The sequence below is a fragment of the Sciurus carolinensis genome, chromosome 1, assembly GCF_902686445.1.
Source record: "Sciurus carolinensis chromosome 1, mSciCar1.2, whole genome shotgun sequence".
Lineage (NCBI taxonomy): Eukaryota > Metazoa > Chordata > Mammalia > Rodentia > Sciuridae > Sciurus > Sciurus carolinensis.
This window is the reverse complement of record NC_062213.1, coordinates 85,729,748-85,746,082: the sequence shown is the minus strand read 5'-3', so window position 1 is coordinate 85,746,082 and position 16,335 is coordinate 85,729,748. Positions and strand designations below refer to the sequence as shown.

Here is a 16,335-nt window from a genome sequence, read left to right as displayed (position 1 = left end):
TTTGATGTTCAAATTGTCTGGATTTGGCCACTGAGACCCCCTTCAGCCTGGTTTCTCTGTCCTTTTGGCATATTTCCATTATTTTTTAAGTAATTTCTTATTTCCTGCTCTATTAGGCTTCAGACTCATCTTATGCTTACCTGCCCCAGCCTTGAGCCAGTCATTTCTCCAAGGATCTCTGGTTCCTTTCAGCAGTGCAGTAATTCATTTGGAAACCAAGGTCTGAAATAAGGGAGGAGTCTTTGTTACTATGGTACCCCTGTTCCCAGATGCTTTTGTGGACAGCATTAGGAAATACATTCTTTCTCTCTCTTTGCTCTCTCTCTACACACACACACACACACACACACACACACACACTCATCTATGCTTTTATAAACATTTGCATCTATACCTCTTTTTACATTTACCAATGTATATTAGAAACCATGAGTTTATATGAATGCCTCACACTTCAGACCAGTACCGTGAATTTATTACAGTCTTTTCTTCTTCTGTATTTATAAGTATTTTCCTCCCCAGTGAAGAATTGGTTTCCTTACCTTTGACCTATTTACTTTTTTTACTAAATTCCTTTTCTTCTCTCCATAGCTAAGCTCTCTACCCTGCTGAGCAGTCATCTACTCAGACCCCTCGGGACTGCACAGTCCTTTGCCAGGCTTCCTCATAACCTGCACCTTGCTTCATGTTTTGCTTCTGTTGTTTGTTTATTTTAATATGGGAACTGTGTCCTATAAAGCAATAGGTTGATATTTTCCAGCATTTTAAAACCTCGAAAATCTAGAGAAAGCAAGAATGTCAGAAATAGAACACTAAATTAGATGGAAAACACATCTGAAAAATAAGCAAGATTCGGCTGTTCCCTATCAATCAGAAATGGGCTCCAGAGCTTTGTGGCTAGTTATGCCACTCAGAGATCCTCATGCCCCTTCTATGCTCTACACTGGAATTTGAAGATTGATATTTATGTTCTGTGCACTTTCATTAGCAAGCATGAATTAATGATAGTCCTAAGTCTTACAGATTGTTTAATTGCTAGTTACTGAACCCATATCCTAATGGATATGCAGCAGTTAAAATAGCATTTGTCTGTTGAGTTGCATAAAGTTGACTTGCTGGGTTTTTCTTAATTCTTTGTTTTCCTTCATTACCTTGCAAAACACATGCTTTCCATCCTCTAGGGAGGTCATGCACAGGTGATTAGCTTGGGGTTGCCCTGCAATTGGGAATCCAAGGTCTTTCTTGGGGGAGCTTTAAATATCTGTTCAGAAAAGAAGCCTGAGAAGAAGCCAAACCCTAGGACAACACACGGAATCCCTTTTTAGGGCACAAAAAGGAATGTAAACTAAAGTTTAACAAGATGCTCCATGGAAGCAGAAAGAAAGACAGGCAGATGCAGGCCAGCATGGGGTGGTGATTGCCTGGTCTTGGAGCTGCTCATATAACTGCTTGTATATTAGTTTGGATTCAACTAGCCTCTGTTGGTCCCAGAGGCTCCAGAACAAATGCCTTTCCTGCCATCCTTTTCTAGGGAAGGCCAGCCAGAGCCTGCTGTGGTCATTTACATCGGAATGCAGTCGCAATTAAACGCTGACAGCAGGAGTCCCCCAGGGAGAGTTAAATGAGTGTCTAGTGACTCTATAATTAAGAGCCCTTCCAGGGAAAGGAAGAAAGAGACAGTGTGAGTGAGGGTTAAGGTGTGAAGACAGGCCTTGGGGGTGTTTGGGCTGCAAAAGCTGCCTGCCCTCTAGTAGCCCCTGAGGTAGGTTCTGGAGCCAGCTTGCTGCAGGCCTGGTGAGCTGGTGGGAATATACTGGTGTCCAAGGCAGCAAGGACCCTGGCCTTGTCAGGTCTCTGACAATTAACTGACACCTCTTTCAGCAGGTGGGAGCTGGTGTATTACCTGGAGTAGAGAATTCGTGTCATGGTGCAGCTTTTGAAATTGCTGCTCAGGGGCTCTGCTACTTATGGGTCTCTGCTCTGGGGTCTCTATGTGACAAGAGGTGAGAGAACAGATGCTTTAGAATGTTTGACCTTTGTGAAGCAGCCTTCCCCCCGACCCACTTTCCCAGTAATTTCTCTTTGCCTTCTTGGAACTCACTTAAGTAAGAGTGTACACTCACAATACCATCCAATAGAAATACAATGTGAGCATGGATGTTATATTAAATTTTCTAGTGGCAGTGTCAAAGGGAGTAATAAGTGAAGGTAATCTTAACCACATACTTTAGTTATCCCAATATATACAGAATATGAACCCATCAAATAGAACCAATACAAAATTATGAAGAAATTATTTTCCATCCTTATTTTTTTTACACTAATTCTAAAATCTGGTATGTGTGTGTTTTATGCTCAATTCATGAAAGCTACCTTTCAAGTTGCTCAGACATCTCCCAGGGCTGGGGGTTGTCTGGACTCTGTTTTGAGATCAAACTGAAAATGAGGAGTTGGCTTTCCAAAGACTGTATGTCCAAATCACAAGACACTAAACCCTGGATCCACTGGGAGAACCTGGGAGTCTGGTCATCAAGAAAGATGTTTTGTCAATCATTAGAATAGGCAACCCACAATACTGGACTGTTTTATTTCTATAATGATCTTCTTCTTTTTTTTTTTATTATTTTAAACAAATGGGATACATGTTTTTTCTCTATTTGTACATGGAGTCAAGGCATACCATTTGTGTAATCATAAATTTACATAGGGTAATGTTTGATTCATTCTGTTATTTTTTTTCTCCCCCCCACCCCTCCCACCCCTCCCACCCCTCCCACCCCTCTTTTCCCTCTATACAGTCCTTCCTTCCTCCATTCTTACCACCCTCCTTATCCCTAACCCTAAACCTAACCCTAACCCTAATGCAAACCCCTCCCAGCCCCATTATATGTCCTCATCCGCTTATCAGCAAGATCATTCGTCCTTTAGTTTTTTGAGATTGGCTTATCTCACTTAGCATGATATTCTCCAATTTCATCCATTTGCCTGCAAATGCCATAATTTTATCATTCTTCATTGCGGAGTAATATTCCATTGTATATATATGCCACCGTTTCTTTAACCATTCATCAACTGAAGGGCATCTAGGTTGGTTCCACAATCTGGCTATGGTGAATTGAGCAGTAATGAACATTGATGTGGCTGTATCACTGTAGTATGCTGATTTTAAGTCCTTTGGGTATAGGCCAAGGAGTGGGATAGCTGGGTCAAATGGTGGGTCCATTCCAAGTTTTCTGAGGAATCTCCGTACTGCTTTCCAGAGTGGCTACACTAATTTGCAACCCCACCAGCAATGTATGAGTGTACCTTTTTCCCCACATCTTCTCCAACACCTATTGTTGCTTGTGTTCTTGATAATTGCCATTCTAATTGGGGTGAGATGAAATCTGAGGGTAGTTTTGATTTGCATTTCTCTTATTACTAGAGATGTTGAACATTTTTTCATATATCTATTGATTGCTTGTATATCTTCTTCTGTGAAGTGTCTGTTCATTTCCTTAGCCCATTGTTGACTGGATTATTTGTATTCTTGGTGTAGAGTTTTTTGAGTTCTTTATATATTCTGAAAATTAGCGCTTTATCTGAAGTATAAGTGGCAAAGATATTCTCCCACTCCGTAGGCTCTCTCTTCACATTACTGAGAGTTTCCTTTGCTGAGAGAAAGCTTTTTAGTTTGAATCTATCCCAGTTGTTGATTCTTGCTTTTATTTCTTGTGTTATGGGACTCCTGTTGAGAAAGTCTGGTCCTAAGCCAATAACTTTTTTTTTCTTCTATAAGATGCAGGGTCTCTGGTCTGATTCCGAGGTCCTTGATTCATTTTGAGTTGAGTTTTGTACAGGGTGAGAGATAGGGGTTTAATTTCATTCTGTTGCATATGGTTTTCCAGTTTTCCCAGCACCATTTGTTGAAGAGGCTATCTTTTCTCCATTGCATATTTTTGGCCCCTTTGTTTAGTATGAGAAAATTGTATTTATTTGGGTTTGTGTACATGTCCTCTATTCTGTACCATTGATCCACCTGTCTATTTTGGTATCAATACCATGCCATTTTTGTTACTATTGCTTTGTAATACAGTTGAAGATCTGGTATTGTGATACCACCTGCTTCGCTCTTTCTGCCAAGGATTGCTTTAGCTATTCTGGATTTTTTATTCTTCCAGATGAATTTCAAATTGCTTGCTCTATTTCTGTAAGGTACATCATTGGGATTTTAATTGGAATTGCACTGAATCTGTATAGCACTTTAGGTAGTATGGTCATTTTGACAATATTAATTCTGCCTATCCAAGAACATGGGAGATATTTCCATCTTCTAAGGTTTTCTTTAATTTCTTTCTTTAGTTTTCTGTAGTTCTCATTGTAGAGGTCTTTCACCTCTTTTGTGAGATTGATTCCCAAGTATTTTATTTTTTTCGATGCTATTGGGAATGGGGTAGTTTTCCTAATTTCTCTTTCTGAAGATTCATCACTTATGTATAAAAATGCATTGGATTTATGAGCATTGATCTTGTAAACTGCTACTTTACTGAATTCACTTATGAGTTCTAAAAGTTTTCTGATGGAATTTCCAGGTTCCTCTAAATATATAATCATGTCATCAGTGAACAGGGATAGTTTGAGTTCTTCTTTTCCAATTCGTATCCCTTTAATTTCTTTGGTTTGTCTAATTGCTCTGGCTAGAGTCTCAAGGATGATGTTGAATAGAAATGGTGAAAGAGGGCATCCCTGCCTTATTCCAGTTTTTAGGGGAATGCTTTCAGTTTTTCACCATTTAGAATGATATTGGCCATGGACTTAGCGTAGATGGCCTTTACAATGTTAAGGAATGTTCCCACTATCCCTATTTTTTCTAGTGTTTTGAGCATGAAGGGATGCTGTATTTTATCGAATGCTTTTTCTGCATCTATTGAAATAATCATGTGATTCTTAACTTTAAGTCTGTTGATATGGTGAATGACATTTATTGATTTCTGGATGTTGAACCAACCTTGCATCCCTTGGATAAAACCCACTTGATCGTGGTGTACTACCTTTTAAACATATTTTTGTATGCAATTTGCTAAAATTTTGCTGAGAATTTTTGTGTCGGTGTTCATTAAGGATATTGGTCTGAAATTTTCTTTCCTCGATGTGTCTCTGTCTGGTTTAGGTATCAGGGTGATATTGACTTCATAGAATGAGTTTGGGAGGGTTCCCTCCTCTTCTATTTCATGGAATACTTTGAGGAGTATTGGAATGAGCTCTTCTTTAAAGGTTTTGTAGAACTCGGCTGAGAACCCATCTGGTCCCGGACTTTTCTTTGTTGGTAGGCTTTTGATGACCTCTTCTATTTCATTGCTTGCAATTGATTTATTTAAGTTGTGTATGTCCTCCTCGTTCAATTTAGGTAATTCACATGTCTCTAGAAACTTGTTGATGTCTTCGAGGTTTTCTGTTTTGTTGGAGTATAGATTTTCAAAATAGCTTCTAATTATGTTTTGTATTTCACTCGTGTCTGTTGTGATATTTCCTTGTTCATTCCGAATTTTGGTAATTTGAGTTTTCTCCCTCTTTCTCTTTGTTAGTGTGGCTAAGGGCTTATCAATTTTGTTTATTTTTTCTAAGAACCAACTATTTATTTTGTTAATTTTTCCGATTGTTTCTTTTGTTTCAATTTTGTTGATTTCGGCTCTGATTTTAACTATTTCCTGTCTTCTACTACTTTTGATGTTGGTCTGTTCTTCTTTTTTGAGGGCTTTCAGTTGTAGTGTTAAGTCGTTTATTTGTTGATTTCTACTTCTTTTGTTGAATGCGACCCATCAAATAAATCTTCCTCTAAGTACTGCTTTCATAATGTCCCAGAGATTTTGATATGATGTGTCTTTGTTCTCGTTTACTTCTAAGAATTTTTTAATTTCCCTCCTGATGTCTTTTGTTATCATTCATCATATAATAGTGTATTATTTAATCTCCAGGTATTGGAGAAGTTTCTGTTTTTTATTCTGTCATTTATTTCTAATTTCAATCCATTATGATCTGATAGTACAAGGTAGTATCTCTATCTTCATGTATTTGCTAACAGTAGCTTTGTGGCATAAAATATGGTCTATTTTAGAGAAGGATCCTTGTGCTGCTGAGAAGAAAGTGTATTTGTTCTTTGATGGATGGTATATTCTATATATGTCGGTTAAGTCTAAATTGTTGATTGTGTTATTGAGATCTACGGTTTCTTTATTCAATTTTTGTTTGGAAGATCTATCCAGTGGTGAGAGAGGTGTGTTAAAATTGCCTAGTATTATCGTGTTGTGGTCTATTTGATTTCTGGAATTGAGAAGGATTTGTTTGACGTACGTGGATGAGCCAATGTTCGGGGCATAGACATTTATGATTGTTATGTCTTGCTGATTTATGCTTCCCTTAAGCAGTATGTAATGTCCTTCTTTATCCCTTCTGACTAGTTTTGGCTTGAAGTCCACATTATCTGAAATGAGGATGAATACTCCAGTTTTTTTGCTATGTCCGTGTGCATGCTATGTTTTTTCCCATCCTTTCACCTTTAGTCTATGGGTATCTCTTTCTATGAGATGAGTCTCTTACAGGCAGCATATTGTTGGATTTTTCTTTTTAATCCAATCTGCCAGTCAATGTCTTTTGATTGATGAGTTCAGGCCATTAACATTCAGGATTATTATTGTGATATGATTTGTATTCCTGGTCATTTGACTCATTTTTGTTTTTTGACATGATTTGGTTTCTCCTTTATTTGGCTATTCTTTTAGTCTAGTTCCTCCCGTTGCTGATTTGCATCGTTGTTTTTCATCTCTTCCTCATGGATTATTCTGCTGAGAATGTTCTGTAATGCTGGCTTTCTTTTTGTAAATTACTTTAGCTTTTGTTTATCATGGAAGGATCTTATTTCTTCGTCAAATCTGAAAGTAAGTTTTGCTGGGTATAAGATTCTTGGTTGGCATCCATTTTCTTTCAGGGCTTGGTAAGTGTTGTTCCAGGCCCTTCTAGCTTTTATGGTCTGGATTGAAAAATCTGCTGATATTCTTATTGTTTTCCCCCGAATGTAATTTGATTCTTTTCTCTCGCGGCCTTTAAAAGTCTGTCTTTATTTTGTATGTTAGGTATTTTTCATAATAATGTGCCTTGGTGTGGGTCTGTTGTAATTTTGTATATTTGGAGTCCTATAAGCCTTTTGTACTTGGTTTTCCATTTCATTCTTGAGATTTGGGAAATTTTCTGATATTATTTCATTGAATAGATTGTTCATTCCTTTGGTTTGTATCTCTAAGCCTTCCTCAATCCTAATAATTCTTAAATTTGGCCTTTTCATGATATTCCATAGTTCTTGCAGATTCTGTTCATGATTTCTTACCATCTTCTCAGTTTGGTCAACTTTGTTTTCAAGATTAAATATTTTGTTTTCAATGTCTTCCAGGTGTTCTATCCTATTGGTTATGCTTTCTATGGAGTTTTTAAGTTGGTTTATTGTTTCCTTCATTTCAAGGATTTCAGTTTGTTTTTTTCAGTATCTCTCTTTATTGAAATAATCTCTTGCTTCCCATATTTGCTCTTTTAACTGTTGATTGGTGCGATCATTTAATGCCTGCATTTGCTCTTTCATCTCCTCCTTCAATGCCTGCATTTGCTCTTTCATCTCCTCGTTTGCTTCCCTGATTGTTTTAATTATGTACATTCTGAACTCCCTTTCTGAAATTTCTTCTGCTGTGCTGTCATTGCGTTTTACTGATATAGTATCTAGGTTGTTTGGGACATTTTCTTCCTTTGTTTTCTCATATTGGCAGATGTCAATGGGACTCTGAGATATTGCAGATTTCCTCTATTGGTTTATAGTGTCCCTGTAGATTTCCAGTATATCACCTCCCAGCCTTCAGTAGCCTGAAGTCTTGGAGGAACTTGATAATGCAGTGCTTCCAAAGAAAGCTGCCCCCAGCCCGCTACTGATTCTAGGGCTTGGAGCTGGCTCTGTGGGGAAAGGCTCTCACTGGGGGGCCTGCTCCAAGAAGGAGCCCACCACCGGAGTGCGCACGGCTACCTGGGGAAGACTCTAGCTGCCCTGCCCTGCTCTGATAAGCTGCCCCTATCTGGGCCTGCTGCCCAGGCCGAGCTTCACCTGGTGGGGGAGACTCACCCTGTGGCTCTATTTTAGTCCAAGTCTCTCAATGCCTCCCCTTATTGAATCCTGGGTTCTGGAGCGACTGGAGATGCAGTCACCCTCTAGTCTGCCATCTTGGATTGCCCCGTGGCTGGAGGGGGCAGGTCTGCCTGGAGAAGTCTCTGGCTGCCCTGCCCTGGTCCCAGAGGCTGCCTGTGGGTCAGAACTCTTCATTGGCTCGGGGACTTGTGCCTGGCTCTGTGTAGAAAGGCTCTCACTGGGCAGTCTGCTCCGAGAAGCTAGCCTTGAAAGGTGCCTCCCGCTGGAGGGAGCCAGGCTGCTTGGGGAAGTCCCTGACTGCCCTTCCTGGTCCCTGAAGCTGCCTGCAGGCTGGAGCTCACTGTGCTGGCTCCAGGACTTGGAGCTGGTTCTGTGAAGAAAGGCTCTCACTGGGGGGCCTGCTCCGAGGAGCTGGAGAAGCTGGTTGTGTGGGAGGAGCCCACCTCCAGAGTGCGCAGGGCTGCCTGGGAAGACTCTAACTGCCCTGCCCTGCTCTGATAAGCTGCCCCTATCCAGGCCTGCTGCCCAGCCCGAGCTTCACCCGGTGGGGGAGACTCACCCCGTGACTCTATTTTAGTCCGAGTCTCTCAATGCTTCCCCTTCTTGAATCCTGGGTTCTGGAGCGACAGGAGATGCAGTCACTCTCTAGTCCGCCATCTTGGATCGCTGTACAATGATCTTCTAAGCATCATGTATGTGTGTGGGGTGGGCAATAGTACAATTTGGCCTCATCTACCCACAGTGATGAAAAACTCATCAGTCAGTAAAGGAATCCTATCATGCCATGAGTAGATTATAGATGGAAAATATCATGATATTATTTTCTTCACATTTTTAAAATTTTTTATTTTTAAATATGCATGACAATAGAGTATATTTTGACATATGTATCACACATGGAGTATATCATATTCTAATTATGATCTCAGTTTTGCGGTTGTATATAATGTGAAGATTCATTGTGGTGCATTCATATATGTACATAGGAAAGTTGAGTCAGACTCATCCCACTGTCTTTCCTATTTCCAACCCCATCCCTACCCTTCATTCCTTTGTCTAATTCACTGAACTTTTATTCTTCTCCCACCCTTGTTGTGTGTTAGCATCCACTTATCAAGGAGAACATTTGACCTTCAATTTTTTGGGATTGGCTTATTTCACTTAGCATGATAATCTCCAGATTTATCCATTTACCAGCAAAAGTCATAAAGTCATTCTTCTTTATGATTAAGTAATATTACATCATGTATATATACCACATTTTCTTTATCCATTCATCTTTTGGAAGGACCTAGATTGGTTCCATAGCTTAGTTATTGTGAATTGGGCTGCTATAAATATTAATGTGACTGTGTCACTATAGTATGCTGATTTTAACTTCTTTGGGTATACACTGAGGAGTGGTATAACCAGATCAAATGATGGTATCATTCCTAGTTTTTAAAAGAATCTCCATATTGCTTTCCAGAGTGGTTGCATCAATTTGCAGTTCCATCAGCAATGTTGAGTTACCTTTTTCCCCACTTCCTTGCCAACATTTATTGTTATTTATATTCTTGATTGTTGCCATTCTGACTGGAGTGAGATAAGATTTCAGTATAGTTTTAATTTGCATTTCTCTAATTGCTTGAGATGTTGAACATTTTTTCATACATTGGTTCACTGTTGGTATTTTTTCTTCTGTGAAGTGCTGTTCAGTTCCTTTGCCCATTTATTGATTGGGTTTTTTTGGTTTTTGGTGTTATGGTTTTTGAGTTTCCTTCCTTCCTTCCTTCCTTCCTTCTTTCTTCCTTTCTTTCTATTTTTACAGACTGCATTTGGATTCATTGTACACAAATGGGGTACAACTTTTTGTTTCTATGGTTGTGCATGATGTAGATTCATACCATTCGTGTAATCATACATGTATATAGGGTAATGATGTCTGTCTCATTCCACCGTCTTTCGTACCCCTGCCCCCTCCTCCCTCTCATTTACCTCCACGTAATCTAAAGTTCCTCCATTCTTCTCTTACCCCCCACCCTCCCACCCCCATTATGTACCATCATCCACTTATCAGAGAAAACATTCGGCCTTTGGTTTTTTGGGATTGGCTTATTTCACTTAGCATGGTATTCTCCAATTCCATACATTTACCTGCAAATGCCATAATATTATTCTTCTTTATGGCTGAATAATATACCATTGTGTATATATACCACACTTTCTTTATCCATTCATCTGTTGAAGGGCTTCTAGATTGGTTCCACAATCTAGCTATTGTGAATTGAGCTGCTATAAACATTAATGTGGTTGCATTACTATAGTATGCTAATTTTAAGCCCTTGGGTATAAACTGAGGAGTGAAATAAATGGATCAAAAGATGGGTCTGTCTAATTGCTCCGGCTAGTATTTCAAGCACAATGTTGAATAGAAGTGGTGAAAGAGGGCATCCCTGCCTTGTTCCAGTTTTTAGAGGGAATGCTTTCAGGTTTTCTCCATTAAGAATGATGTTGGCTGCTACAGCCTTTACAATGTTGAGGTACGTTCCTACTATCCCTATTTTTTTCTAGTGTTTTGAGCATGAAAGGGTATTGTGCTTTCTCTGCATCTATTGAAATAATCATATTATTCTTAACCTTAAGTCTATTGGTGTGATGAATTACATTTATTGATTTCTGGATGTCGAACCAACCTTGCATCCCCAGGATGTACCCCACTTGATCGTGGTACACTATATTCTTAATATGTTTTTGTTTGCAATTTGCCAGAATTTTGTTAAGGAGTTTTGCATTTATGTTAATCAGAGATATTGGTCTAAAGTTTTCTTTCCTTGATGCGTCTTTGTCTGATTTTGGTATCAGAGTGATACTAGCTTCATAGATTGAATTTGGAAGGATTCCCTCCTTTTCTATTTCATGGAATACTTTGAGGAGTATTGGTATAAGTTCTTCTTGGAAGGTCTTATAGCACTCAGCTGAAAATCTGTCTGGTCCCGGGTTTTTCTTGGTTGGTAGGGTTTTGATGGCTTCTTCTATTTCATTGCTTGAAATTGATCTCTTTAAATTGTGTATGTCCTCCTGGTTCAGTTTGGAGGATCATATGTCTCTAGAAATTTGTCGATATCTTTGAGATTTTCTATTTTATTGGAGTATAGATTTTCAAAATAGCTTCTAATTATGTTATGTATTTCAATGGTGTCTGTCGTGGTATTTTCTTTTTCATCATGAATTTAGTAATTTGAGTCTTCTCTCTCCTCTTTGTTAGTGTGGCTAAGGGTTTATCTGTTTTGTTTACTTTTTCAAACAACCAACTTTTTGTTTTGTCAATTTTTGAATTGTTTCTTTTGTTTCAATTTCATTTATTTCAGTCCTGATTTTAATTATTTCCTTTCTTCTACTACTTTTGGTGTTGTTCTGTTCTTTTTCTAGAGCTTTGAGATATAATGTTAGGTTATTTAGTTGTTGACTTTTTATTCTTTTCTGAGATGTGCTCCATGCAATGAATTTTCCTCTTAGTACTGCTTTTATAGTGTCCCAGAGATTTTGATATGTTGTATCATCATTCTCATTTACCTCTAAGTATTTTTTTATCTCCTCCCTGATGTTTTCTGTTATACATACTTCATTCAATAGAAAGTGTTGGAGTACTTTCTGTTTTGTATTTTATCATTGATTTCTAATTTCATTCCATTATGATCTGATAGAATACAAGGTAGCATGTCTATTTTTTTTTTTTTTTGTATTTACTAAGGTCTGCTCTGTGGTATGACATATGTTCTATTTTACAGAAGGATCCATGTGCTGCTGAGAAGAAAGCATATTCACTTGTTGATGGATGGAATATTCTGTATATGTCTATTAAGTCTAAGTTATTGATTGTGTTATTGAGTTCTATGGTGTTTAGTTTTTGTTTGGAAGATCTGTCCAGTGGTGACAGTGGTGTGTTAAAGTCACCCAGAATTCTTGTGTTGTGGTCTATTTGATTCCTGGAATTAAGAAGAATTTGTTTGACATATATGGATAAGCCATTGTTTGGGGTATAAATATTTATGATCCTTATGACTTCCTGATTTATGCTTTCCTGAAGCAGTGTGAAATCTCCTTCTTTATCCCTTCTGACTAACTTTGGCTTGAAGTCCACTTTATCTGATATAAGGATGGAAACCCCCACTATTTTACTTTGCCTGCGTGCATGGTATGTTTTTCCCATCCTTTCCTTTAGTTTGTGGATGTCTTTTTCTATGAGATGAGTCTCTTGAAGGCAGCATGTTGTTGGGTCTCTCTTTTTAATCCAATCTGCCAGTCTATGTCTTTTGTTTGATGAGTTTAGGCCATTAACATTCACAGAGTTATTATTGAGATATCATTTGTAGTCCCAGTCATTTGGGTTTATTTTTGGCTTTTAAATTGACTTGGTTTCTCCTTTGATTGGCTATTACTTTAGGGTTATTCTTCCCTTTGCTGACCTACATTGTTATTTTTCATTTCCTCCTCATGAAATATTTTGCTGAGAATATTCTGTAGTGCAGGCTTTCTATTTGTAAATTCTTTCAACTTTTTTTTTTTTTTAAATCATGGAAGGATTTCATCTTCAAATATGAAGGTTAGTTTTACTGGGTATAAGATTCTTGGTTGGTGACCATATTCTTTCAGAGCTTGAAATATGTTGTTCCAGGCCCTTCAAGTTTTTAGTGTCTGGGCTGAGAAACCTGCTGATATCCATATTGGTTTCCCCCTATATGTAATCTGACACTTTTCTCTCACAGCCTTTAAAATTCTATCTTTATTTTGGATGTTAGGCATTTTCATTATAATGTGTGTTGGAGTGAATCTGTTTTAATTTTGTGCATTTGGTGTTCTGTAAGCCTCTTGTAGTTGATTTTCCATTTCATTCTTCATGTTTGGGAAATTTTCTGATATTATTTCATTGAATAGTTTGTTCATTCCTTTGGTTTGTATCTCTGTGCCTTCCTCAATCCTGATAATTCTTAAATTTGTTCTTTTCATGATATCCCATAGTTCTTGGAGATTCTGTTCCTGATTTCTTACCGTCTTCTCTGTTTGGTCAACTTTATTTTCAAGATTAAGTATTTTGTCTTCATTTTCTGAGATTCTGTCTTCCACGAGATCTATTCTGTTGATACTGCTTTTATTGAGGTTTTTTTGTTGTTGTTGTTTATTTTTTCTTTCATTTCTAGTATTTCTTTGTTTTTTTTTTTTTCTTTCAGAGTCTCTATCTCTTTATTGAAGTGCTCTTTTGTTTCCTGCATTTACTCTTTTAACTGTTTGTTGGAGTGATCATACATTGCCTGCATTTGCTCTCTTATCTCATCCTTTGCTTCACAGATCATTTTAATTATATAGATTCTAAACTCCTTTTCTGTCATTTCTACTGCCATCTGGTCTTTGGATTCTATCAAAATAGCATCTTGGTTTTTGTTAGGGACACTTTCTTCTCCTGTTTTTTCATATTATTTCTGTATATCCCCTCTAGCAGTGAAGATCTGAGGTATTGTAGCTTCCCTCCTATAGGCTTAATGTGACCCTGCAGGTTTCCAATACCTCTCCTTTGAGAGGGAGATCAATATTAGCAGCACCCAATACAAATGATATACAGCCCTAAACCAGATAGCCCCTATAAAGAAGTTAACTGTATTGTAATAAACAGTTATGATGAGTTTGATTATTATCTACAGTATAGCCAATAGGCTTGCAATGAGCTCTACAACTTCTAATGGTGGACTAAGAGGATGGGAAGGGGTGAAGGATGTAACTATTAATGGGGTAAGAAGTGAGTATAGAGGTACCAGATCAAGGGAAGAGTGAGAGGGGGATCAAAAGAAGTTGGTATTTAGCATGAGAAAAAGGAGAAAGAAACTCCAAGGAAATAGGTAAATAAAAGAAAAATAGAGTAAGGAAAAAAAGAAGAAATTAAAAATAAAAAATTTTAAAAAAATCTATGGTTTACAGTTATCCACCATTCAAATCTCCCAGTCCTCAGTATCTTGTTGCAAGTGTGGTACCTGTCAAAGGACCTCTAGTCTCCTGCAGGTGTCTCAGGACAGGAGCCACCACACCCAAAGATGTTGGTCATGCCCTCAGGGATAATTAAAAATGTCTGCACCAGCCTCCAAACATGCTGGGGAGCCGCAGCGCGGCATTGAGTCTGCGTGGGGCAGGTGGGTGGTTGCAGTCCCTGAGTTCTTTGTATATCTGGAGATTAATGCTCTGAGATGCAGCTGGCAAAGGTTTTCTCCATTCTGTAGGCTCTCTCTTCATGCTCTTGACTATTTCCTTTGCTGTGAAGCAGCTTTTTAATTTGATACCATCCCATTTATTGATTCTTGATTTTAATTCTTGTGCTTTAGGGGGAAAAAAAAAAAGATGGGAGCCTAGGGATGTGTTGAGATGCCCAGAAACGCATGGGCATTATGGAGAAGAGAACCTGGGCCTCATGGAGGCACTGATTAAGTCTGGATTGGGTCTTATCTCAGAACATAGGAGGCCATGGGGTCCTTTAGGGGCTTCCATTTCTCCCTCAGAAACAAACATATAGGGGAAGTTTCTTATATGATTGTTTTTGAGGATTCCAGTTTCTCATGTAAATTCAATTTGTCATTTTTCTCTTCTCTTTCAAAGGAATCAAGCAGTGTTTCTTATTGAATCATTCAAAGGCAATTATAAACCTCCCACGTGGGACAAAGTAGGCACCAGAATATTCTTGGGTCTTGCTGGTGATGTTTCTGTAATCCTGATGGACAACTTGTGGAGATGATGGGAAAGAGATATGAAAGTAAAGGTTAAGTTGTTAGATGAGAAGTGGGCAGGGCTGGTGAAGGGGTTTCTTCCCCTAGATATGTTGTCCCTGATCAGAAAGGTGATCAGCACTGTGAAAGCCCCAGGGGCCATTGGTCTCTACAGTCAAGCAGTGTTAGTGGACAGGAACATTTACATCTCTGGACATACAGGCATGGGCCCTTCCAGCACACAGCTTGTACCAAGAGGGGTAGCAGCAGAAACTAAACAAGCTCTTACAAATACCAGTGAAATTCTGAAAACTGCAGGCTGTGACTTCACTAAAATGGTCAAAGCAACTGTTTTTGCTGGCTAACATGAATGACTTCAATACTGTCAATGAAATCTACAAACAGTATTTCAAGAGCAATTTCCTTGCTAGAGTTGCTTACCAGGTTGCTGCTTTACCCAAAAGAGTACACATTGAGATTGAAGCAGTAGCTAGCCAAGGATCTCTCGCAACAATGGGTCTATAAGTGGGCAGTGTTATTCTCATCATGTCTTTAAATTAACATCTTGATTTTTGCAATTGATGTTGAAAGTGTACCTGTAACTAAAATATCTGCAGTTATCATGGGAATATATCATAGAGGGATTTGACATGAATTGAATATTAGATAATGAATCCAGTTACTGAAGCTAAAAATTACACGTATGTACACTCATTGATGAATATGGGAGAAGGGACACTTATTACATAGCCACTCAAGTAAACTGAAGTACAGGGAAATTAACACATAGGATGAAAATAACACATAGATGAGTTATTATTCCTGAAAAATAATAAAGAGCAAGCCTAATTCAATTAAATCCTAATGATGTAAAATATTTAGTTCTCATGTTAGGTATGTGAATATGCTTTTACTTGAGTAAAATATTCAATCTTGAGTGATAGAAGTAAAGGAGAAGAAAGTGGACCAAAATTTTATATAAACAATATTTTTCTAAAGAAAATAATATACACATGCAGATTTCCCTAAGTGGAAAAAAAAAGGGCGAAAGTAAAGTTTGCATCAAAAGAAAGAGCAGGACTCTGAGCCCTGAGGACAATCTGTCCAGTGTGTTCTAGGAGGTGGGTGAAGGAGAACTGTAACTATGCAGTTCAGTTCCTTGAGTTCCTCCAGCTCCCAAGTTAGGCTGTGGATGCTCTCATGATGCTAAGCACAGATGTGGTTGTCTCTTGTGTAAGGATGGACTTGAACCGAGAATTTTGTTCAACTTTCTTGGTGGCCCAAATGGTGACCGGTCCAAAGGGAATCTGGTCACATAGGGTCTGCTGTGGTGCTGAGGGAGACTTGGGAGGTTTGGATAGTCTCCAAAGGCCTTAACTCACAGGGTTTCTCAAATCCTGGGGAAGGGCCAGTTGACAGGCAGCATAAAGTTCCTACAGGAATCTG

The 16,335-nt window shown here is 38.4% G+C and overlaps 1 pseudogene; it reads left to right on the top strand.

Annotated features, from left to right (window-relative positions):
* Positions 1-14,999: 14,999 nt before the first annotated feature.
* Positions 15,000-15,414, top strand: LOC124985041 (2-iminobutanoate/2-iminopropanoate deaminase-like; annotated as a pseudogene).
* Positions 15,415-16,335: the final 921 nt, after the last annotated feature.